This window comes from Pseudonaja textilis, chromosome 1 (assembly GCF_049901715.1).
Source record: "Pseudonaja textilis isolate UNSWEBS1 chromosome 1, rPseTex1.2, whole genome shotgun sequence".
Taxonomy (NCBI): domain Eukaryota; kingdom Metazoa; phylum Chordata; class Lepidosauria; order Squamata; family Elapidae; genus Pseudonaja; species Pseudonaja textilis.
The window spans coordinates 182782781-182808489 of record NC_141990.1 but is presented as its reverse complement, the minus strand read 5'-3'; the positions used below and the strand labels follow the sequence as shown (position 1 = coordinate 182808489).

The 25709-nt window shown below is 39.1% G+C and overlaps 1 long non-coding RNA gene across 3 annotated transcripts in view; it reads right to left on the bottom strand.

Annotated features, from left to right (window-relative positions):
* LOC148127956 (uncharacterized) overlaps positions 1–25709 on the bottom strand; it is a 221976-nt gene that overhangs the window by 192580 nt on the left and 3687 nt on the right. For 2 of the 3 annotated variants that reach the window (XR_015741240.1, XR_015741239.1), the window contains exon 2: positions 20580–20674. This is a non-coding gene — a long non-coding RNA (uncharacterized LOC148127956). Of the gene's footprint in view, positions 1–17078; positions 17517–20579; positions 20675–25709 lie in introns of those variants that run through there. The other variant, XR_015741241.1, reaches the window with a different exon arrangement.

Below are 25709 nucleotides of genomic sequence, written 5' to 3'. Positions count from 1 at the left end.
GTATTTTGGTGTCATGGGATCACCATTTGCAACCTTACTAGCAAGCTAAGTCACTGAGGAAAACCAGATTTGCTTAATGATCACATGGTTCACTAACAATTGCAGTAATTCGCTTAACAACCATGGCAAAAAAACAGGTCAAAAAATTGGGTGCAACTCACTGAACAGCCACCTTGCTTGGCAATGGAGATTTTGGACTCAGTTGTAATCGTAAATCAAGGATTATCTGTATTTGCATTCAGCATCAAATTGAATGTAAAATATAACACTGGATACAAATGGCCTCATTCTCAACACTGCAAACCAAGTTCATCTTAACAAGGAAGGAGAATATTTGTAGCTTGGGGTTGAATGTACGGGTCATTGGTGCTCTCTGAGCTGCTTTGTTTTTTCTGCAAACGTTTCATTAATCAAAATAGGTAACATCATCAGTGCTAGTCTGTTTCATTGCCCACACTAGTGTTGGAAGAAAAATCTGGACTGGTTTCAAGCCAGAAGAAGGATGCTGGAAATAAAATGGAGGCTGGCTACGAGGAAAGAAGGTCTCTGTTTATTTGGTTTCTAGAAACTTCAGTGACAGCAGCATGTTTCTGGAGTGGCTGACAAAATGGCTGAGTGAGTGGATGGATTTTTATAGGGTTCCAGAGTTTGGTGATTGACATGCTCCAGGGGGTTGTGCAGTGTAGTGAGCTTTGTGTCTTTTGCTATTCTAATAGTGGTGGGTAATCATGTCCTAAAGGTTATGTCCTGTTCTTAGAATTTGGATGGGAGGGTATAAATTCTTAATCCCACCAGCTCCAGTCTTCTGTGAGAGCTGTGGCTGAAGGCGTTTTGTTTATGAATAAGATGGCCCAGTCTTTCCGAATGGAGATTTTGTATACAAAATCTCCATTGTTAAAAACCAGCCTCTTCAAGCTTCTGCTTAAATTTATTTTCCCATGGCAGGAAGATTGCTTTCTGCCTTTGTTAAGATTTTTCCCTCCTCTTCTCCTTTGGGGAAATATTCTATCCTGCAGGAGTGGGATTCAAAAATCCCAGCAAGCAGTTCGCTGCCCGGTTGCTGGGTGGCCGTGGCCATGGTGGACATGGCCTACAGGAACTTCCTATTTCTAGCTTCCGGTGGGCCTCCAGAGCCTGGAGGAGGCCGTTTTCTCCCTCCTAAGGGTCTGGAAGCTTCCCCTGGGCCTCTGGGAGGGCAAAAACAGGCTGGGCGGGGCCAGCCGGTTGGTTGAAATACCGGTTTGGCAAACCAGATGTAACTTTAACATCTGGTTCTCCTGAACCTGTCTGAACCGGTAGAATCCTACTCCTGCTATCCTGCCTCTTTTTAATATTAAGAATAAATAATATTTTAATGGGGGGGCGGGGCTTCCTATACTAGTTAATCACTGATGATGTGACCTAGTTTAGGTAATGAAACATCTGCCAAAAAAAAAAAAAAAAAAGCTCAGAGAGAACCAAGGACTCCCACTCCTCTTTCCTAGATTCCAGAACATGACATCAACATTGGCTACTTCCTCTTCTTGAGAAGAATATGCTTATGTGCATCATCACTGTAGCAGATCTTCAAGGGCACAATATTTTATCCCTCTCTCCCCTGGAACTCATATCAATAGTTAGGAAAAGAAAAGATAACAAGGAGGTGTGATTTCTTTTTACAACCAAACTCAACTCCAGAATCTCATCTGCCATCATCAGGCTTCTGTATAGTGTTCGTCTGTGAGAAATATATATTGTCAATAACATTGGAGCAAACCTGAACAGGTTGGTGTTCATATTGATGCAATTTCCTGGCACTTTCTGTTGTCCAGCAAAATGTTGAAGAATGCTGTTTCCGTGTTGCTGCAGATATTAAAAATGTGGAACAGTCATCTTTCTGACTTTTTGACTCTTCTGAATAAAACATTGTATTTTGCTTTGGCATTCTGGATTTCTTAGCTAGCCATTTCCCCCAAAATTGTCCCTGAGATTCTAAGCAAAATGCTACAATGCCGCGCCCCCCCTCCTTTAAAAGCCATTGTAATTTTTTTTAAAAAACATGTTTTTCTCTGACCTGCACGGCTTTCTCTATTTTCCCCCCATCACAGAAAAAACACACATTTACATAGATTTTTTTTCCTGCTTCTTTCCTCCTTCCTTATACCTTCACAGTCATGACAGGGGTTTTTTCTCCTTTTTTAAAAAAAAGTAAGATGAACATATTTCGGCTGCAGATATCCAGGCCACTGCTAGAGAGCAGCAAAGGATTGTAATTTTAGTTGTGTATCTCTTTGCTGCCCTCTGGTGCATGGTTCTTTGTACCCAAGATATGATAGCCCTGGAGCAGAAACAGAAGCAGAGCAGGCAAAAAAGGCAAACAGAGATGTTTTTTGCCAAAGGTTGTAACATATCTGAATTCTCTGACATAATTCTGGAAATCTGGCTACTCAACTCTTCCCCCAACCTTGTGTTTCAATACAAACATGATCACTCACTGGAAACACTTCCAGCTCTTGTTCATGTTGAAGTACATTAACAGTGAGCAAAATTTGCTGATCTCAGGCACCCTTGTGTGAACTCAGATGATGATCTGGGCAGCTCCCTCTGAGAAAAAATGTTCAGTTACGATAATTGCCAAAATCTGATGAGATCATCGAAACTAGACAAGATGTTTTTACTAAAGATCTAAAACTGTGGTTGTGGGGATATCTCTCAAGATTGCAATGATTATTTGAATTGTTATTTGGAATCTGCTCATGATTCCTTCTGAATATCTGACAGATTTTCTGGCTGTCTTGAGCAGCATGCTGTCAGCCCTAAGATACATAGAATAACACGGTGCTTTTTTTAAAAAAAAAAATGCAACGCTTTGAGACGAGAGGATCTTGGATAGTTTAAAAAACCCGCTTCTTAAAAATCTGGTTCAACCAATGTTTTTATTCTCTGAAAGCAATATTAGTCTTTTCATGATAATAGAAGCAATTAAGTTAAGATGCCTCAATTCTGGAACAAGCCCTCCAGAAAATATTATCTTTCTGGTTTCAAGAGCAATAACTTAGCAAGGCTTTCAGAGATTTTGATTTTTAAAATTCATGTGCAGAACAATTCTATCCGTATCTGTCTGCCCTGAGCAGAGAGTATGTAGTATGTAACCTTAGATTACAGGCAGTTCTCAACTGGTGACCACAATTGAGCCCAACATTTATGTTGTTAAGTAGAGAAATTTGTTAAGTGAGTTTTGCCCTATTTTATGACTTTTTTTGCCACCTTTGTTAAGTAAATCACTGCAGTTGTTATATTAGTAACCCAGTTGTTAAATGAATCTGGTTTGACTTTGCTTGTCAGAGGTTGCAAAAGGGGATCATATGACTCCGGGACACTGTAGCTGTCATAAATGTGAGTCAGTTGTCAAGCATCCAAATGTAAATCACATGATCATGGGGATGCTCCAATGGTCATAAGTCACTTTTTTCAGTGCCATTGTAACTTCGGTCACTAAATGAAATGTTGTAAGTTGAGGACTACCTGTATAGATATGTGCTTTCAACCTTCTCTATTTCTGATAAGATTCAACTGTTCTCTTCATTTTGGGGATATTGATTTTACTATTCCTTTGTTCCTTTTAAATCTGTAAATTGGTAAGCTATTCTTAGAGGCTTTTGATTAAATATAATAAATAACCTCAAGGAATGCACACAACAGCAAACACTGTCTCTGTGGCAGTGATGGAAATATTATGAGTCTGTGTACATGAGTATCGATCTAAAGATATAAATGTATACATATAAATGTAAATATAATGTATCAATCTAAAGATATAGAAAGAAGTTGTCACTTATTTCATTGAGCTCTACCCTGTGACCTCTTCTTCTGCCTGGTTTGTAGCACTGAATACAAGCAGGATGCAATCTCTGTTCAAAAGTTCACACTCACTGACGCACTGTGTGGCAGAAGTATGTCGCCAAAACGATGCATATTTGGCAGGGGTGCATTTAAAATGTGTAGAGGGAGTTACAGTAGGGGCAGCTGCCACAAAGAATAAGGGGTCAATCTGTTTTCCAGGTCCTCAGAAGGCAGGACAAGAAGCAATGGATGGAAACTAATCTTGGAGAGAAGCAACCTAGAACTAAGGAGGAATTTCCTGACGGTAACAACAACCAACCAGAGGAACAGCTTGCCTTCAGCCCCAATACTGGAGGCTTTTAAGAAAGGATTGGACGGTCACTTGTCTAAAATGGTATAGGGTCTCCTCCATGAGCAATGGGTTCGACTAGAAGTACTCCAAGGTCCCTTCCAACTCTGTAATTCTGTTAAATAGCAGCACAAGTTCCTTTGGCTGCAAAAGAGCGATTCTTTCTTCCCCATTTTTTTTTTGTTACATGAAATACTTTGGTCCAGAGGTGGTATTCAGCAGGTTCTGGCAAATCTCACCTCTGACTGGCCCGGCCCCCATCTATTCTCTGCCTCCCGAGTCCCAGCTGATCACCTGGCTCTTCTTTTGTTGCCCTGCACAGGAGAACGGAGCTGGAAAGCAGGTTAGTGGGGTGGGGAGGGAATGGGATTTTGCAGTATTCCTTCCCCTGCCATGCCCACCAAGCCATGCCCACCAAGCCACGCCCACAGAACCGGTGGTAAAACCGGTGGTAAAAAAATATGAATCCCACCCCTGCTTTGGTCCATTTACATGGACTCAGCCATGACATGGACAGCAGCAGCAAATGGATGGGACCCATCTATAAGAAAGAGCCATTATCTGGAAAAATGGTTTCCAAAATATATGCAAAATATATTTAAAAAGGCAGGTAGGAAAAACATGTACAAAAAGTTATGTTAAGATTATTTGCATTTAAATAAAGCATATTTTAGGAGTAGTCTCATGTCACAAGTATAGGCAGGGGTGGGATTCCACCGGTTCGCACCTATTTACTAGAACCAGTTGTTAACATTCTAAGCAGTTTGGAGAACCAGTTGTTAGAAGAAATTACTGGCCTAATCCTGTAAGGAAGGCAGGAAGGAAACATTCTGGTGTTGCTTACAGAAACTGCCTCTCTGTTAACTTTTATTACATTCTTGGCAGGACAAGACTTCCTGTCTCTGGAACTTCTCTGGAGTTTTTCCCCCCTGCTTTGCTGGTAGTTTGCTTGTGTGGAGTGACCATTCAAAGTTACAATGGCACTGGCTTCCGGGTTGCCAGGCTTCGGTGACAGCAGGGATTTGCGTTTCTTCGAGATCCCTGCTGTGCTCACCGTCTTGGTGCCTCCGATCCAGATGGATTTGGAGGATAAGGCTGCCCTGTAGAGGCAGCTGAAGATAGGGAGGATCTGGGAAGGGGTTTGGGAGTGTCGCAGACCCCCTCCCCACCCAGTTTTAACATCCTTTTCTCAAGACGATGCAGCGGCGGTCTAATGGCCGCCACTAAGAAGCTGGCATCCGGAAAAAGATTGTGCAGGAGGTGTGCTGAAGGAAGAGAGAAGACAGAGAAAGCTTTTGGCTGAACCGGGACAACAATTAACATCTGAATACCCTGGAACTTTGGCTTTTCAAGTGATATATTGTTTCCCAGAGGATCATTAAGCTGCGGTGGAGAGTAAAGGGAAAAGCTTTTTCTCTCCTCACTTTCCTTCCCACGGAGACAGCAGATGGAAATCGGAAACACCCGTTTTGGCAGCAGAAGGTACTAACTTTCAAAATTGAAGCCAAGGGGAAATTACATTCTTAAATACTGATACTTTAAAACTCAAATTTTCTTGCTTCAAGTGGGAAGGAAGAGAGGTAAATGATTTATACTAACGTTTGTTGAAGGAGACTGCTTGGAGTTTTATAAGATTAGAGATTAAATCGCAATAAAACTTCCAAAAAGGTCTTGGAATTATGTAATTGAATTCTGCCCCAGGAAGAGCAAGTAAGAAAGTGAAACAGACTGTGCTGATTGTGCTGATTTTGATTGTTTGATGACTTTGGGACTTTAACTATCTTTTGAAAGACTAAGAAAACATTTGGATTGCTTAAAAAAATCCTTTTCTTTTACAATGGTATCTTTTGAAGAATTGAAAATGCAGTTTGAAAGACTAAGAGAAGAGGAAGATGGCTCTTTGGATCTATCTTTTGCTTTTTAGAAATGGCGATTTCTGCTTACCAGGAAATGCAACAAGAAAAAGGCTGGGACGATGAAGAAGAAGCCATCTTTAATGGACATACGATTTTTAAAAAGGGTAAAAAGGAGAAGAAAACCAAGAATTTAAGCTTTAAAAAAACAATTAAGAAAGGGAAAAGTAAGGTGAAAAATCGATATAATGATGGAAAGCAACGGAAAAGAGGAATACAACAGAGAGGGGAGATTAAAAAGTTGGAGATTGAGGGGGGAGTAGAAAGGTTAGATTTGATAAGGAAGGAAGGGACAAAGCGAAGGGAAGTTATAAAGATTTTAAACAAGATGTTAATAAACAATTTTTTTTCAGAGATAAAGGGTAAAATATAATTTAAATAGAGATTCTGCAAAGGTACACGAGACTGTATTTTATATTTGTATTTGAAATATGTGTTAATAGAATATTGTAGGGATTGTGTAATTAATGTTTAATTAACTAATTTGTTATGGAACACTATTTTTAATATATTATAAGATTATTATGTTTTTTATTTTAAAATGTCATGTAGAATGTACTAAGCAGAATCAGAATAGAGATAATGTTTAATTTTAAGTGTTGAATTTGGGGGGAAAATAGAAAGGTGTCATACTTCAACCAGTCATTACAGGAAAAAGTTTGTGTTTAAGAGAAAGATAAATGGATAATTGAAAAAGAACGGACAAAAGATACAAATGTAATGATTTAAATTGAGATTAAATAAATAAAGTAGAATTAAGAGAGTGAAAAGAGGGGAGAAGATATATGTAAAATGTAGAATTTTAAATAAGATATGAAATAGTATATAAGCTGAGCATGAATTTAATTTACGTCTGTACCAAAAGTTATAACCCGGGTTAAGCCGCTTTCTAAAAAGAAGTTTTATATTTTTATGTTATGTGTTTGTTAGTCTACATTTGTCTATTGAGGAGTAATGTTGGATAAGAACATATGAAATAGTAACAATATGAAATATAGTAATACGAAATATATGAAAGTATAAGTTTAATGAATAAAATTGAATAGAAATAAAGGAAGAAATAGTAAGAAGGTGGAAAACAGTAATGAGATATGAAGTTGAATATATAAGATGCATATTAAGCTGTGTGTGGAAATGTGATAATTTAGAACTATATTGTACTTAAATAAGATGTCTTATTTGTTTCGTTAAGTAGCTGTTAGAAAAGATGTTTTATGTTCTTATGTCTTATGTTTTGTTTGTGTATTCTCTTTGAAAGTTAATAAAATTTTATTAAAAAAAAAAAGTTACAATGGCACTGAAAAAAGTGACTTATGACCATTTTTCACACTTACGACTGTTGCAGAATCCCCACAGTCATGAAAGGCCAGGCGAGGAGATGTGTGCCTTGATGTGAGTGATATTGAGTTGGCCACATCCAGCCAATAACATGACCATCAAGCCATGTCCACCCAGTCACATGACCACCAAGCCACACCCACCAACTAAGTCATGCCCACAGAACCGGTTGTTAAAGAATTGGAATCCCACCGCAGAGTATAGGTAGTTTCCTTGCAGAATAAAAAGCCATATGGAACTTGCTAAATTCTGGAAAAGATATCCAACTTTCATATAAGAGCTCTGGGAATGGTTGAAGGCTAAAGCAAATCATTGATTCAGAGGAATCTCAGCGGTGTTGGTGTTACGTTCATAAAAAAATATAAGTTCTGTCATAACTTGCGGGTGGATGCCATGAGAACCTGAAAATGTGATAATGTATATTTTTTGAGATGTCTCTTGGTACTCAAGCTTGCTTTAGTTCTGATTCCTTGAGAAATTCTGGATAGACTTGAGCATTTGACTTATATCTTCTGCAGTGATTGATTGAAGATGTACCATCAAATCATTTTTGTCTCCTTGTGGCGGTGCTCCATTCAAAATCCAAGAAAGAAATACTTAGACTCCTTTAATCAGAGAAAAGATATCTTTTACTGGAAGTCAACTGGTAGCAACAAAAGAATTCTGAATCTGAGAAAATGAGCACATAAATCACATATACAAAGTGATGGCAACGTTCCCACCCCTAATAGTTCAATTGGCTCATCCAATGAAAAGTTGTGTATAGCATCATGTGGGCATCTCCAGATGGTGATGAGACTTCTGTCCATTGACCTTGACATATTTTGATAAAGAGTCGCGGCTGCGTATAGCATAGGATAGAAGCCTAAGCAAGAACGCCCTCCCCCCAACTTATACAGTTCTGTTTTGTAATACCTCCAGCTTGCTTCCCATAACCATGTCCCCACTCCTCCCACCCTGTTACTTATGACAGCCGAAAGATGCAAAGCAAAGGAAGAAAATCTTGAAGGCTGAAGGCCACATAGATTTTCTCCGTGATGAGCTGTCCCTAGCTTGTTCTTTCAGAACTCTCAAAGGTGCACTCATTGCCACTGTAGCTCCATTTTTCCATTTTGCTTCTGGTCATTCTCTTTCTTTCTGCCTTTCCCGGCATTAGAGCCTTCTCCACAGTTGGGTCTTTGTCTGATGTATCCAAAATAGGATAATTTGAGCCTGATCATTGTGCCTCAAGTGAGAACTCAGGGTTAGATTATTCAATGATCCAGCGGTTTGTTTTCTTGGCTATGTTTTAACCTCCTTCTCCTCTGTTGCATTCCTATTATTACCTGGCAATTCTTCTGCTGGAGCTTGTGCTCTTTCTTAGCAGAAGTTTCCTATTTCTTGAAGGAAGTAGTCTTAATTTTTATAGCTTTCTAGATACTATTAGAGAGTTGAACTTGGCTGAGCCTTTCTTAAACTGTAAAAGAGAATCTCTTTCTGTTGGTTCCAGAACATTTAAGATGGCATTTTGGGGTGCCTCCCTTCTGCTTAGTTCCAAGGCTTTGCTCTTCTAAGGCACAGTCCTAAAACATTGTTTCTTTGTTATGGCCAGGGGTGGGATTCTACTGGATCAGCCCAGTTCTATAGAACCGGTAGTTCAAAAGAGCAGCTGATACCAAACCGGTTCAGTCAGAAAATCATATTTTCTTCAGTTGGGCCCACCTGCCTGCCCGGGCTGTAGGCTGTCCTTTATTCCCTGCTAAAGCGACCTTAGTTGCTTTCCGCAGCACAGCTGAGTGCCACACGTCAAACAGGAAAAGATGATTACTTGCAGGAGAAGTTGATTTACAAGTACTGCGCATGTGCACACAGCAAAGCATGTGCTCACCGAACCAATTGTTATGCCAGTAGGATCCCACCCCTGATTATGGCCCAAAGTCCCAGCCTACCAAAGGATAATCAAAGTCCCCACTGTTATTGCCACTTTTCTTTTGTTTGCCTCTGTGTTTTCTTTTGCCATCTCAAGACTTGTAAAGAACCACAGAGATGACATTTGAGAAGATATTGCAATGGTTGTGAAAGTGTTCTTGAGAAACAGCAGGAGGAGGAGGAGGAGAAATTCATTATGCTGTTACTATTCCTGTAGTGTTAATATGCACTGTTGGTGTATGTCAACCACTTTGAAGGGCTGACACTAGTCCTGCAAGTCTGAAAGTATACCTCTCCTCCTTTGCCTTTACAGTCCAAGAAACTAGGCAGGGTCCCTTCTGCCACACCCCTATTTGTTCTGTGGGCTCACCTGCTTCCTATCTGAACATGGTCTAGTCAGTGGTTCCTCCTGTCTCTCTAGGACATTCTCATAAACCTGGGGGTGGGTGGGTAGGGAACTATGGCCCTTTTATGACCTGTGGACTTCAAATCCCAGAATTTCATGTCATAAAGTTCCTCACCTCTGTCATAAATCATTAGAAGTATGTCACTTTGACTCTCTTCGGTTTAAGAGGGAGCAAAGGGAAAACACCGTCAGGCTTTCAACAATCTGTCGTCCTAATAAAGCGGAATTCTAATATTTCTTGGAGAATCCTTTCCTGATAAGAGCATCCTCAGCACTGTGACCAGTGCAAAAGGATAATAATTTAGGTTCTTGGCAAAAAAAAAAAAAGCTGCACCTATATTGATTCTGGTAAAGAATCTAGTTTTCCAATATTTTCTAGCATATGACATACACCCTATTTAATGTGAAAAGTGGTACCTGGGGGCATCCCCAAGGAAGAGTTAAAGCAATCAAGATAGCAGCCATGATCATGAAATTGAAGCTAATTCTTTTTCTTACATGTGTCATATAAAGTGGTATGTTTTTTTTTTTTAAAGTATGGGGCCTCAAATACATATTTAGAGCTGCCATCTTGACATTTTGACTATCCCCACGGGCAGTCCTGACAATGCAGTTTGTATTTCTCTTCTGTTTCCATAGTTTTCATCCAGAAATGATCACATCTCACTGAGTCTCCCTCTTCCACCAAGTTTATATTATACAAATACAAATGTAGAATATTTCTATAACATTCTGTTATATGGATTAAAGATATACATACTGTACATAGCCAAGTGTTCTAAATGCCCATCTTGGCTTGGTGATTTCTAGCAATGGCATAGCAATATCTGTATATCATGTTCTATTTAAAATGCTGAGGTTGGCTTTTTTTCCCAACACGTCCATCCACTAATCTATTACCAAGATCAACTCTTTTCCTTTTAGTATAAATATTGACAGTGTACCATATCAGTTCCTACATAACACTTACTCTTTCCTCTTTCCTTGTAATATTTTGATGCTTTCTGCACCAGCAGCAGGTTTTTTTCTTTCTCTTTCTTTCTTTCTTTCTTTCTTTCTTTCTTTCTTTCTTTCTTTCTTCCTTTCTTTCTTTTTCTTTCTTTCTTTCTTTTTCTTTTTTCTCTTTCTCCTTTTCCTTCTCCGTCTCCTTCCTTCCTTCCTTTTTCTTTCACATCTCTTGGTTTGTTTGTTTGTTTATTAAATTTATGTGCTGTCCCTCCTAACCAGAGATGAGAATTTTAGCTCAAGCATAGTCCACCTCTCTTGCCCCAGAGGGTCCCACAGTCCCTAACAAAATTATACCTCTCCTCCTAGGCCCTTCCATCTCTGCATGGGGTCTTCTCAGTCCCACTTATCTAGCTGGCCCTGAACCTATAATGCTGGCCTCAAAATGGGGAAATCCCGACCGACTGAACATCAGCTATGCCCACACTTAAAAAGATGAAAAAGAAGATCTAAGTGACAGCAGAGTACTCCTAACAGGGTACTAGATTGTGCTTCAGTGGGAGGACACAAGCTGTTTTCTGCACCAAATCTCCACTGTGGATGCTCCATTTTATATGCACAGTGGAGCCACACTGGCTGTTACAGCACCATTCCAGCTTCTTAAGTAAGAGAAAAAGAACATCTAACCAAGTGACAATGAAATCATAGAGTGGAACCGAGTACCAAGGTGATGCAAGGCATCTTAAAAGCATGAAATTGGATAAATGCTCTTTTTCCTTTTACTGCAGTTTCCATCTTATCACAATCCTCCTAATATTTATTGGCAAACTTGGTTGCTCCTTCTCTCACCACTTCTTTTTTTTTTTTTTTCGGGTCAGGGGGGGCATAGGTTTTTCAAATTCTTTCTTTTCACAGAAATCCAGATAACTTGGTCCTCAATGAAAATCTACATGTTTCCTGTGGAATATAAGATAACCTTTATTGTCATTTTTTTCTCTGTGGGCACACATTAAAAATGAAATTCTGTTGCCTGCTTTCAAAAGTGTACACATACATAACACACATATAGATATGCTATAAACACACATATGTGTGTAAATACCTATACCCTAACATATACATACATATAAATATTAATCAGTGTCCATTTTGAATATGTAGCAGAAAGAAGAAACTTGAGAGTTCACAAGGTTGAGACTGTATGGAACAAAACTGTGCCCAAATCTAGATATTCTGCTTTGGATACCTTGAAGCCTCCTTCCAGAAGATAACAAGAAAAACAAGTCATGAAGATGATAGATAATCCTGTGGACTTTGCTCAAGCAGCACTTCTATGCTATCTCCTGGAATGCCAATGAAGAGATTCTGGAACAAGGTGATATGAATAATTGCATTACTTAAATACAAGAATGGAATTAGTCACATCTCCTCCTTGCAGAATTTATGCAAATAAATTATAAAATAAATCCACTTAAATAAAGAGGATAAAGAATCGGTTTGGCATAGTGGTTAAGGCATCAGATTAGAAATCTGAAACGTATGAGTCCCAGCCCTGCCTTTGGCACAAACCAGCTGGGTTGATGTTGGGCCAGCCACACCTTCTCAACCCTAGCAAGAGGCAATGGTAAACTACTTCTAAAAAAACCTTGCCAAGAAAACTGCAAGAACTTGCCCAGCCAGTCCCCTGGAATCAAAACTGATTCAAAACCTGCCATTTTCCCAAAAAACAAAATTTAATTTAAAAAATGATTGATTGAATCTCATGTCCAAATTCCAAGTTCTTGCATTTTGGGAAGGAAGATTAAATTATTTAACCATAAACAGGCCAAGCATCATCTCCTGGATAGGCTAGTACATTAATTTTGATGTAACATTCTGTAGTGTTCTGTGTTTTCTAAAAAAAAAAAATTGTTATTGGTCTCTATAGCTGTTTTATCAATAACTACCAATATCCCTCTTACTGTTTTTGCTTTGAAACAGATATTTTTTTTCTATTTCTTGCTTACTAAATGCTAAATAGAACTATAAACCACCAGCAACACCAAAGGAAATATCAGTTTCCTGCTATCATGATGGTGCCCTGATTTAAAAAGACTTAAAATGAAAAGCCCCATTTACCTGGAGTTTTCCCTCCCACAGGTTTATTAATGCAGCAAGACTACAAAATCATTTTTAAAATAAAGAATAAATATTTGGCAGTGGAGGAGAGGAAAGTAATCAGATGCACAGCAATCCAAAGCAAGTAAGATAATTAAGTCCAGATTCTAACATTAGCCAACTCTTTTAAATACATTGCATATCTTATTGTGCCATAAGCCTTACAACTGTCTTTTCAGGCAGCTGGGTATTATTATCACCACTGCAAACTGGGAAGATTAAATCTGAGGGAGATTAGCTTGCCTAATGCCAACAAGTGAATTTTATGGCAGAGGAAGACTGGTGCCACAAAATTATTTATTTTGTATAACTTATCTGCTACCCCAATCACAGACTGAATGCCTTACAACTAAATGTATGCTAAAACCACATACATGTAGTCCTCGACTTACAGGTTCATTTTCTGACTGTTAAAGTTGCAATGGCACTGAAAAAAGTGACTGTTTTTCATACAATTGTTGCAACATCCAAAATGGTCACGTGATCAAAATTCAGTTGCTTGGCCACTGGCATGTATTTATGATGGCTGCAGTGTCCCGAGGTCTTGTGATCACCATTTGCAACTTTCCGACAAGCGAAGTCAACTGGGAAAGCCAGGCTCACTTAACAACCATATTATTAACTTGTGCAGTGATTCGCTTAACAATGGTGGCAAGAAAGGTCATAAAATGGGGTAAAAGTTACTTAATAGCTGTCTTACTTAGCAATGGAAATTTGAGCTTAGCTGTGGTTGTAAGTTGAGGATTTATCTGTACGCTAAAAATGTAACCATTAGAACTGCCCCCCCCCCCCCCAAAAAAAAAGTAGCTTCCATTTTCTTGGCCAATACAATAATCAAGTTTTGAAATGCTCAACGGAAAAGAATCATTTTAATTTCTTTCCCAAAAGCAAGAAGAGTAGGACCATCCTAACTTCAGGGAGCAAGTTGTCCCAGAGGGCTAGAACTACCACAGAGAAGGTCTGTTACTATTAATAACAACTATTCTACTGTTCAAAACTATTCCTGTTTTGAATTGTTGTTAACCATCCAGAGTCGCACACTGAGATGGATAGCCTTCACAATGGGGACAGACAGCTTGGTTGTTAATTAAAGGAGTCACCAAGTGAAATTTCAGGTGTGCATACGAATATATATATACCTCAGCTTTTCCTCAGCATATACCTCAGCTTTTCCTTCTTTACCTCAGCTGTCCCTGCTTACAACCTTTATACAAAGCTTGTAAATGTGAAGACTGGTTGGAAAGTTATTTTTTTCATCACCGCCATAACTTGAATGGCCATTGCCAAAGGAAACAAGCAAAATGTTTAAAAGTTGCAATATTTATGTAATTACTTACTGTACCAAGCACATCTGAATTATATTAAAGCAGGTGTGTCAAACTCACTTTGTCATGGTGGCGTCATGTGATGTATCAGGGACTTTTTTCCCCTTTGCCCTTTCCTCTTTGGCATGGCCAGTGTGTGATGCATCCAGCCTGTGGGCTGGGAGTTTGATAGCCCTGTATTAAAGTAACTAAAATATCGTTACAATCCCCACAACTTTTGAGCATCCCTAATGTTTGGAAATGAAAAGTTGAACAATTTGCCTTAAAATTGGTCACTAAATGAGATAGTGAAATGAAGATTATCATGAACAGTCAAGGTGAGGGTGTAACAGAAAATAGGCAGGCTCTCAATCACACAGTTACACCCCCGTCTTGATTGTTTTTATTCCCTGTGCAGATGCCCCTAATTAACCAACACTTGTAAGCTGTTGAGCAAAACCAGGTTGCAAAGAGTCCAACCTTTTCCTAGAAGAGAGTTCCATTACCACAATTTCACCACTGAGAAGAATCGATTATGAATTCCAACTGGTTATTTTTGCCTTTCAAGAATCTGAGAAGATAGCTTTAAAGCCATTGATCTGGAACCTTATTATTTCAAACAGAGCAACAAAAAGGAAGCCCTGGAATGGGTTCGCCCCGAAAGCGTCGTGGTTCCATTGGCATCCGGTGAGCTCTCTCTGGCCCTTGAAAATTATTGTGAATTTCAAAGAAAATACATTATTTTCCATTTTCAGCATCCCCAGATGCTGAAATGTTTATTTTTCTACCAAACCAATTGCCAGTTACAAGCTCTGTGCCCCATTTCCTTCTTTCTTGCATAATTTTCCAAGTGGAATTTTAAGTAGTTGGTTCAAAATGGGTAGAAAAGCACTATTTATATTCATTTTTTATTTAACAAAGCCTTACTTATCATGCAGTCTTTTCAACTAGACTTGCAGAAGAGCCTTCAAGCATGATCAAAAGCATTTCCCTGCAAGAAATGAAACATTTCTTTTACCCATCTCTTCTTAATCCCCTCCATCTGTTTTCATTCCCCAAAATACATTTCTTTATATTTTATATAACATTGATAGTGATTATATTTGATTTTATTCCTGAATTAGATTTGAAATAAGATCCCAGAGCTCCCAGCATGCTTTGCCTCATCCTTTGCTGGCATTCTTGTGCAAAAAATTGTGTTGCTACACCTTTCAGTCCTACAAGAATCAAGTGACATCCTATCATGTATTCTATATAAATCCTTGAAATTTAGCACTGGAATATTCTCAACTTTGCAAGATCTAGAAAATCACAAAAATGACCATACTGAGCCATTTTAGTCAAAGCAGAAAAAGGAGCCAATATTTTGTTTCAGACTGGGACAGCTGCTAAAACTCACACTGCTGCCTTTTGAGAGAAATGGAACTAGATTATTTTACTCACAACCAGCCAAGCAACTGGGGTTATACCAACAAAGTGGCATGCTGATTGTCAAGGGTGTAATCACTCTTATAGGCCTCAGTTTTGGCTTCTGAACCAACTTAATTTTTGAAGTATAGAGGTAGTCTTTGTTCAGCAACAATAATGGGACCAACAACTTGGTGATTAATCAAAGCCATCACTAATGGCCCCAGGACATTATCATAGTTATGACATCATAACTATGAGTCAGTTGCCAAGCATCTGAATTTTGAGCAGGTGACCATGGGGATGCTGTAACGGCCATCTGATAAACAGTCATAACTCCCTTTTTTCAGTGCTTGAAATGGTCATTAAATGAAATGTTGTAAGTTGAACACTACCTGTATATATGTGCTTAACTCCATACAGAGAAAGAAACTGAAAAATTGGGCAGATGGCTGAAATGCCTTTAGCACAAACTTCTCCTTTTATATTCTTCCTAAATTTACATGTATTTAATTGTTTCTGGCTTAAAACTGATGGTGTCATTTCAGCAAACTTGAAATGACACCATCTTCTCTCTCAAGCCATAAAATATTATTGTGTCAAACAATAATATGACACTTTTGCTGAGATTTACATAGATAAAACGGTGGTCCAGGCACCAGGAATATGTATGCAGTGTCATCTTCAGCGACTTTCCTGTTTGCCTGTCTACAAATAAAAAAAAGGGATGGCAATTATAACATCTTGCATTTTATGATTTTTCTGCATCTAAATTCCAATGATGTAGGTTAACCAATGTAGGATGTTTTCTTTCAAAATAGATGGCAGGTTCTTTTTCTCAGAATCCTTCTTATTTCACTGGCTTGTGCCCAAATGTTTTTCCTGGAGATTTTCTATATTTGATTCACTCATAGTTTTATCCAAAGTGAATAGTACAGCTGATGTTTTCTCTGTCAAAACTGTCACAATGAGAAACAAAGTGATTGGAATTCTAAAATGATCTACTCACCTATGGAATTCATCACAATGTCACAGCAGAGCTGAAATCTCATGTGTTGCATTGTCAACCATCATTTTTGATCAATTGTCTTGTATCCTTATCCTTTCCACTCAAATTTGAGTGTTATCTGTTGCTGTTCCATGCTGATTGATGGTTGAGTATGGATCCTCTGAGTTTTCTATAGCCATTCAATTTTTTAAAATATTGTTCTGTACCTTTGAGATTCTTGAAGAATTGTGTGCCTCCCTCCCAAAGCTAATATCCGATGACACGGACTTTCTTAAACAACTCCAATACTCTTAATTTTTTAGCTCTTAAAGGGTGTCTAATGGATCTTTAAGAAGGGGTTAACAGGATGAGTTGACTACAACTGGCCTAGGGTCCCAATTCTAAAAAGCTCTGCTGATCATACAATCTTAGGTCCTGCAAAATCTAGATAACTCAAAATTAAGGGTAGGTGATACATTAGGTAATAGAATAGAATTCTTTATTGGCCAAGTATGATTGGACACACAAGGAATTTGTCTTGGTGCAAATGCTCTCAGTGTATACATAAAAGAAAAGATACATTCATCAAGAGTCGAGAAATAGCAAAGGCATATATTTTATACAGAGTTCCATGATTATAATGGATTTATAATTTCTGTAACAGATTGTCTGGTCTCATGATGAATACACTAAATTAAGAATGGGCAACTTGGAATTCTAGTTTTTCCTTAGGCCCGGAAACCAACTGGTATGATGTCAAGCTGGTCATTTTCTCCCAGCCCCCATTTTTTGTAACATTCTAGATTTGCACGAGCTATGTAGTTCTCAGGAGTCAAGATTGACTTGGAGGAAGAAAAAAAAGCTATGGATCATCCAATCATCTTCATGATAACAAGACAAGACTCATCATAGAAGAGCTCTTTTAATTGGTGTAAAGAGGAAGGAAGATGACCTTGATGGATAATTCAAGGATTGTTATCTAGGCAAAATGGAATGAAACATTTTTTTAAAAAAGTTCAGAGCCACAAGACAACATTTGGAAAGAGATCAGAAAGATACTTCCCTGATTCCCTGGAGTATAAGAAGGAGAAGATACATCATAATCAGATTTGCAAGTTTCTGTAATTATAGTTAATCTCAATAAAAGTAGTGTTAACCTTCCTATGAGTTGATTTCTGAACCTGGTCTACCTGGTATGGCTGCTAATTGATGTCCTGGAAATATTATGGACTTCAACTCCCTAAATCTCTAGCCAACAGTGATAGGACAGTGGCTATGCAGAAAAGTTGGGCCAAAGCAAGAAGTTGGAGGATGACCCTTGGTTAGTCCAAAAGCTAAGTTTGTTGGGTGATTTTCTTCATATAGCAGAACTAGAACATTGCAAAGTAGCTGCCAAAGTTTTTTCGGCCTCACTTTCAAATTATTTTTTCATGGCCATCCAAGGGAAAACTCAAATACGGCTTGATATTTCAACATTCAAATGGAAGATTGCAACTATAAAATTCAGTATTTTCCTGTGTTGCTGTGTTGTGGTTGTTATTATTATTACACAATTGCGCTATTATCTTGCTTTCATGGGAAACACTGAGCAAAACAGGCAAACCTGGGCTGCACCATAGCCAGAGGGGCATTTAAGGCCCTTCCTTGCACCTGTGGAAAAGTTTTACTTAGCTGTCAAAATGCTTTAATGGAAACAGGCTGCCTAACAGATCACTTTCTCTACCTGGAATGATCCCCTCCTTAAATGCAAGCAATTTTGTCATAGTGTTTCAAATATAAGTATCATAAATTAGTGCAAGTGATGCTTTCATGATTAAGGATGCCACTTGCTTTACTTAATGTTCCATTGATTAAAAATGAAAACAACCCTCCTCATTAAAAGAAAATAGGAGTGGGAAAATCCGTGATATTATAGCCAGGATTAAGCATTAAGGCTGGAATTGCCAAATCTCTACAAACAGTTCAACCTCTGCTCAAATAGAGTGATGAGAACACTGTCTATGAGTTTCACTATTCTCCTGGTTTCTCCAGCCGGATGTTGGACTATTAAGGAAGGAATAACTTGACTCAAAACACTTTGGTGCCATTTTTTATCATGGATCTGTGACCTTCCAAATATCCCTGAGTGACAATTCCCAGCAGTGCCAATCTTTTTAGTCAACACTGAATGATCCAGGAGGTGCCTTTCTGTGTCTTCTTGGACCACCAAGTTTTTCACCATTAATAATATTAACAATAGCATTTAGGCTGATATGCTGGCCCATAGCACTTTACAGCACTTCTCTGGAAGGTTTACAATGTAGAAACATTATCTGCACAATGCCCCCAACAATCTGGGTATTCATTTTACCAATCTTGGAAGGCTGGAAGGCTGAGCCAACATTGAGCCCCATCAGAATCAAACTCCAGACTGGGCGCAATTTGCCTGCAAAACTTCATTCTAACCACTGTGCCACCAGGACGCCTTGAGGTTGAACAGGGAGGAACGGTCCTTTGTTTGAGGATCACATTTGTCTTTTAAGTGGTAAGCTGAGGGCCAAGATAGAGGAAAAAATGGCACCAAGGGAATGATTTATGTGGATTCAAATTTATATTATTAATACAACTCTTCATTATATATTTTAAAAATATCCCAAGTCTACCCCATTTTACACTCTAGCACAGGGGTGTCAAACAGGATTTCTTCTAGGGCTGGATCTGCATTGCAGTGTTCCTCCATGGGGTGGGAAGCAGAGGGTGTGGGGGGGAGACAGGACCGTTTGGCCAAAATGGGGTACAGGACCTCCGTGAAGCCTGTTTTGGCTGAAAGAGTGCTTCTGGAGGCCAGGGAGGTTGAAAACAGGCCATGTGGGGGGCTCACGAGGCCTCTGCACAACCCATTTTGGTGGGCAGAGACACCGCAGGCCAGTCCTTTGATATTTCCAGGCTGGCCCCATGAACCAGATATAAACATCCCATGGACCGGATTCAGCCCATGGGCCTTGAATTTGACACCCTTGCTCTAGCAACACTGGGGGCAGCTTTGCAGACCTTATCCAAATGTTGAGAAACTAAACAGAGCTGTGGCACATTCAAGGACCTCTATTCTACAAGGACAGGAAGCAACCATTCCATTCACCTGCTCAGCAGTTCTTGGCTTGCTTCCCACTTAAGAAAGAAAAGCAAGTTTGTATGTGTACAAACATGTAGACATGTATGTGTGATGTCTAGAACTCTCGGGCAGCCATCTATAAAGCCAACCAGCTATAATTTGTTTCAATTAACTGGCTGGTCACATTGTAGAGAGAGAGAAAAAAATATCACGGCATGTAGGAAAATGCATCTTTAGTACCTTTCACTTTTAGAGAGAGCTACAATAACAGATTAACCAGAAATTCAGGAGAGAGAGAGAGAGAGAGGGAGAGATCATTCCCTCAATCCTCTCCACATCATTCCTACACCTGTGTTTATTTTTTTGAATATACTTGGCTGAAGAGCTCAATGTTAATCTAAAACATGCTGGTATTATGTATGATAATGGGCATTGTTTATCTCTGTATTGTACGTGCTTAAGATATACAATCATACGTGAAATATACAGTATTTATTTGAACAATGAATTGGGGGGCCTGTCTTAGGCTTACTTAGTTCCATAGTCTCTGTGAAATGGCTTTGGTTAGACTCTGGTATTTCAACTGGGAAAGCAGAGTGATTTGTCTCTTCAAGATAAAGTTCTTGTGTTCTTTCATAGCATTTTTTTCTTCTCTAGCACATGAAAAAAATAGGGAAGCACCTGTATTGACATTTCTTTCAACTGTTCCAGTAGCTTTTGTGAAGATCACACACAAATGCATAGGGGGCAGAGCTTGTACTATGATGTCATACTGCATGGTCCATTATTCTGACAAAGTCTTCCCTCACTGAAGCCATTGCTGTCCATTTCCACTTTCCACCGCTGGAGGAATGCACAAGTTCTACTTTTATCTTCCGTTCCATCCACCTCAATATTTAGAGCAAGGATGGGGGAACAAATATGTCACACACAACTTTTTATTTCTCTTACCTCTATTTCTCATTCTAAGGCAGCTCCATGTCCATTTTTCTGTTGTGACTTAGCACATGTGTATTTCAGATTACTCAGTTCACATATTTTAGAACCTGTGTAATGTAAAACACGTTACATTTATGTGTTAATGCCTCATTTATTGACAAGCAGTGAAATCTTAACTAACATGAGATCCAAGAAATATTTTTACACTTTCTAAAAATACCCACCAGAAAAGTTTCTGCAAGCAATAATGAATTGGGTGGTTATTATTTTAGAGAAGCTAACAAATGAATCTGGTGTTAGATTTCTGCCAATGCCCCTCATTATTTCATGTGAAAAATATGTCCCTGTTTTTAGTTCCCTTTCTACTGTGCACAGGAAAAGCAGTGAATCTATCCTCCCACATTTCTATGGATGCTCCAAAACACATCAGCCAGACATACCTCTCCGTCCAATTGTATCATTACCAGGGACTCCAATCTATAACATCACTAAAGAATTAACAAAAAATCTTGGACACCTTACAAAAGAAAGCAAATATTGTTTGGTACTTAACACACAAGCTAGAACTTGTCGGCGTTGGCTGCCTTATGACTCACTACATTATTACGGTAGTTAAGAGCTGTGGTGCAGAGTGGTTAGAATGCAATATTGCAGGCTAACTCTGCCGACTGCCAACAGTTCAATCATGATAGCCTCAAAGGTTGACTCAGCCTTCCATCCTTCCAAGATCAGTAAAATGAGGATCCAGATTGTTGCGGGCAATATGTTGACTCTGTAAACCACTTAGAGAGGGCTGTAAAGCACTGTGAAGGTGTATATAAGTCTAAGTGCTATTGTTATTATTCCTTATTGGAAAAAAATTGTTTGGTGCTCATTGTTTTAGTACTCATGACTCCTTCTAGAACCAATGAATGATGAGTATCGAGGTGTCACTGTACTCCCCCAACTCCCCGGTAAAGTGCTTCCAAAGAATCAATCATATTTCTGATCTTTAAGTATCTTGATGCAGTACCGTACCTCCTTTATGTTAACTAGCATGCTATGCTGGATACTATTTGAGGAATTCTGTTAAAATGAAAATAACATTTTCCCCACATTTTGTTATTTTTTTTTGTTTTACAAGGAGTAGATTTTGTTCCACCACAACTTCTTCAGTGGCAGTCTATGTACTTTGTCTCCCAGAATACAGGGGAAGTCATTGAGAATATAAACAGCTATTACAAACAATTCCAGGCCCTGAACTTTCTTATTTGGTGTGTGATACTAAAGTGTGCGTTATAGGGAACTTTTCAGAAGTGGCAGAAATACATCTTTATCCCCATCCTTCAAAAAAATTAATTTTGTACTTCTTCAAATCTTGAGATTATTTTAAGGTTACCAATACTACCTTAATGCTTGCTACTACATGGAATTAAGTTAGGTATTTAAGAAAAACCACTGCTTATTACAGTTTATTATTCCTATCAGTAACCAAGAGGCCTTGGGTTTAGGATGAGAGATTTAAGATAAGCAGAATGTCATCTCCTTTTGAAAGAAGAAATTGTATTTAGAGATAGTTATCTTACATCCCACTCCACAAATGACTCAGATGTCTTTTATTCAATGTTGTATATTATGATGGCTTTACAGACTAGTTTACACTGGCCTTTTAGTACAGCATTGGACTGCTGAAGAATTTATTTAAAAATTAAATAAATATCACCTTGTGTTTAAAATAATTTTTATCACACATTCTTACTTGTAGTTCCTAAAGTGGATATTTATGTGCCCGGGTAAGCATATAGTCATGCTGGCCACATGACCACAGAAGTGTCTTCAGACAAAGCTGGCTCTTCAGCTGTGAATCAAAGATGAGCACTGTTCCTTAGAGTCAGACATGACCGGCAGGGGACACCTTTACTTTTAGTTGTTTTAAGTGATAGCTTATTGAGAAGGGGTTGCACTACTTTTCCTTTCAAGAAATCCAGGGTCACACACCCCTCTTAACAAAGCATACTATTTCATGGACCAAAACACATATCACCTCCTAATAGCTTTTACCACCCAGGAAAGTATGGATCTAATAAGTAGTTTTATTAGCAGACTTGAGAAACCTGTCTTCCTTCTCGGGGATTGCAGCTCAAACTCATCCCTGCTAATTATACAAGATGTTTTCAACACCTCAACAGGATTTGCCCAGTTAGTGTCTATATCCAAGTAAATAAAGTGATTTTATTAACCAAAAACCTAGATAATTCCTCACAATGGCCTTGCAGGTGGTGTTGGGGTTTATCCCACCCCAGCAAGGAACAGTCACTCTAAAAAGGCTATCTGTAGACATACATGAGGTTCCTGAGTTACACTCATTCATTCAGTGACTGTTCAAAGTTACAACAACAACACTGGATAGGAGGAACTTACAATGGGTTCTCCTTGTTCTGTCCATTAAAAGCATCCTTGTGATCATGTGATCATTATCCTGGCACTTAGCACCTGGCTTACAATGACATGCTATGGTCCCATGGACATGATTTCCAATGTTCCCTGCCAGCTTCCCACAGATAAAGTCAATGGGAAGCCAGGAGAAAATCAGAAGTCTCAATTAAGGGTCCTCGTAATGACCCATGCAGATAACAATGGCAATTAGGACTGCTAGAATTACTGTCACTGAGTGATACAGGTGCATGGCATCACACTTTCCAATTATATTACTTAGGAGTAGAAAATCTAGTCTTAATTTCCATTATAACCTGAGGACTACCTCTATTAAGAGCAGAAAAACAGTTATCTTTGGGGATCTTACTATTGCCACAACGGTTCTGTTGCCCTAATATGGTTCTTACATAGTTGAATTCACTCTTCATCTTTCTCCAAAGGTGCTGTAGGAATTTCTTCTGATGTTTCATCTTCCAAACTTCCTCAGCAAACATCTCAAAGTTTCAGGATCCATGAACAATAAGAGATCACAAAGGAACAAATCCTGCCCAAGGCCCTCATCACATGCCCATTCCCGGTAATAATGAAGGCCAAAACCACACCACACATCAGACTCTTGGCAAAAATCTTCAAGCTCCCTCTGGAACCCTATGGATGCACTAGACAGACTGATCTAACAGGCCCTACATCCCTATGGGTGGGGGGAGACACTATTAAATAGAAAAGCAATCAAAGTGTTATGTCTAAGACAATGGACTAGTAGCAGTGTCCTGCCCACTCAGATCATGTTGCAACTGCTGTGAGATAAAAACCAGATTTAGGTGTAACATCTAGTACAGAGGTCAGCAACCTGCGGCTCTAGAGCCACATATGGCTCTTTCATCCCTCTGCTATGGCTACCTGTTACTCAAAAAATCCATCACAACCGTCAATGTGCAACATCCGTCGGCACACAATCTATTGAGCTTTTCGACCCCTGGTAGGCCAACCATGGATAAATCCAAGAAAAAAAAAGTTTCAGAAGAAAATAGAATGTTGAATTCAAGTACATATGCAAGTTTTGTGGCTGCTCAGGAAATAGTCAGGCACAGGAAGGGTTTTGTGGCTCCCAGTGTTTTCTTTTCTGTGGGAAATGGGTCCAAATGGCTCTTTGAGTGTTTAAGGTTTTATTTATTTTATTTTATTTTTATTTGTCAATTGCTTACAAGATAATAGGTATAAGTAAAAACATAGTTATGAATACATGGATACATATAAGAAAAATAATAAAAAATATAAAAGAAACAATAGGACAGGGACGGTAGGCACGTTGGTTCGCTTATGCATGCCCCCTACAGACCTCTTAGGAAAGGGGTGAGGTCAATAGTAGACAGTCTAAGGTTAAAGTTTTTGGGGTTTGGGGAAAAAAACCACAGAGTCAGGTAGAGTATTCCAGACATTGATCACTCTGTTGCTGAAGTCGTATTTCCTGCAATCAAGTTTGGTGCAATTAACCTTGAGTTTGTATCTATTAGTCTAGTATGTGTTGGGCTCTCAGTTATTTGGGCCAAGTTCATGGTCACCATGGAGGAAATGACCTCCTGTGCTGCCCTCAACTCAACATCTCTCAAGCGGAAATTAAAATCCCCCAAGGACCATAAACTTTGGGGACTCCACCACAGATCCAGTCATGCATCTAACAGCTGAGATAGGATTCTGCAACATAGCAGAAAGGCTGGTACTGAAACAACCAAACCCTACAGCCCTGCTCAGTTCAGAATCTAATCAAGATTGGGCCTGATTAGGCCTCAGAAGTTCCAAGGGCTACAGATGACTGGGAAATCAAATGAACATCTCAGAAGAAGGCCGTGGCAAACCACTGCTATCCTGCCAAAAGGAGTCATGCTTGACTTGTGAACAATTTTCTTTTCTTCTCTGTAAATACTAACAGTGCCTTTAATGATTAAAAAACAAGCTGTACAGTTACAGTATGTTTCCATTTAACATTGAGGGGCTTTGAAAACAAAGAAAAAGTGGGTTGTAAATCCTTTTCTTGACTAATTTGCACCAGAAGTGTTTTCATTGCTGGATTCCATTTATGCATGGCAGAGCCAATGATGCAGCTGAAAGTTGCTTAGCATGCTTTAGAAAGAACCCAGGTATTTCCAAGTGTCCTGGATTAATACACAATGAGCCAAAAAGGGCAGGGAAAGGGCAGGCGACACCTTACATCCACGGCTGGGATCCAACCGGTGTAATAACCAGTTCGGTGAGCTGCGTGCACGTGTGCAGTGTTTGAAAATCATCGTTTCCTGCAAGCCCTGTGTGTACCACAGCTCTTGCACAGCAATCAGCTGTGCCACGCGAGGCAGCTGAGGTTGAAAAAGCAGGAAATAAAGGACACCCTAGAGCCCAGGCAGGCAGGTGGGCCAAACAGAAGAACAGAAGATCGTTGGAGCAAACCGGTTCGATGTCAGCTGATCTTCGGAGTTACCAGTTCGGTAGAACCAGCCCGAACCGGTAGCATTTCACCTCTGCCTACATCCATCTTCCTTTTAATCTCCAGAATATTTGAGCTCTGAGTTTCAGACTTCCCTAACCAACTGTTCTTTCCCTAATGTATTCAAATGAGTGCCATGTTATTGTTATCAGAACATTTGAATTTCAAAAAGTGCACACTTCCACTTAGCTGCAGTTTGAGAAGTGAAGCAGGGCGCTTTTCAAAGAATGGTTTCATTGTTTGGAAGC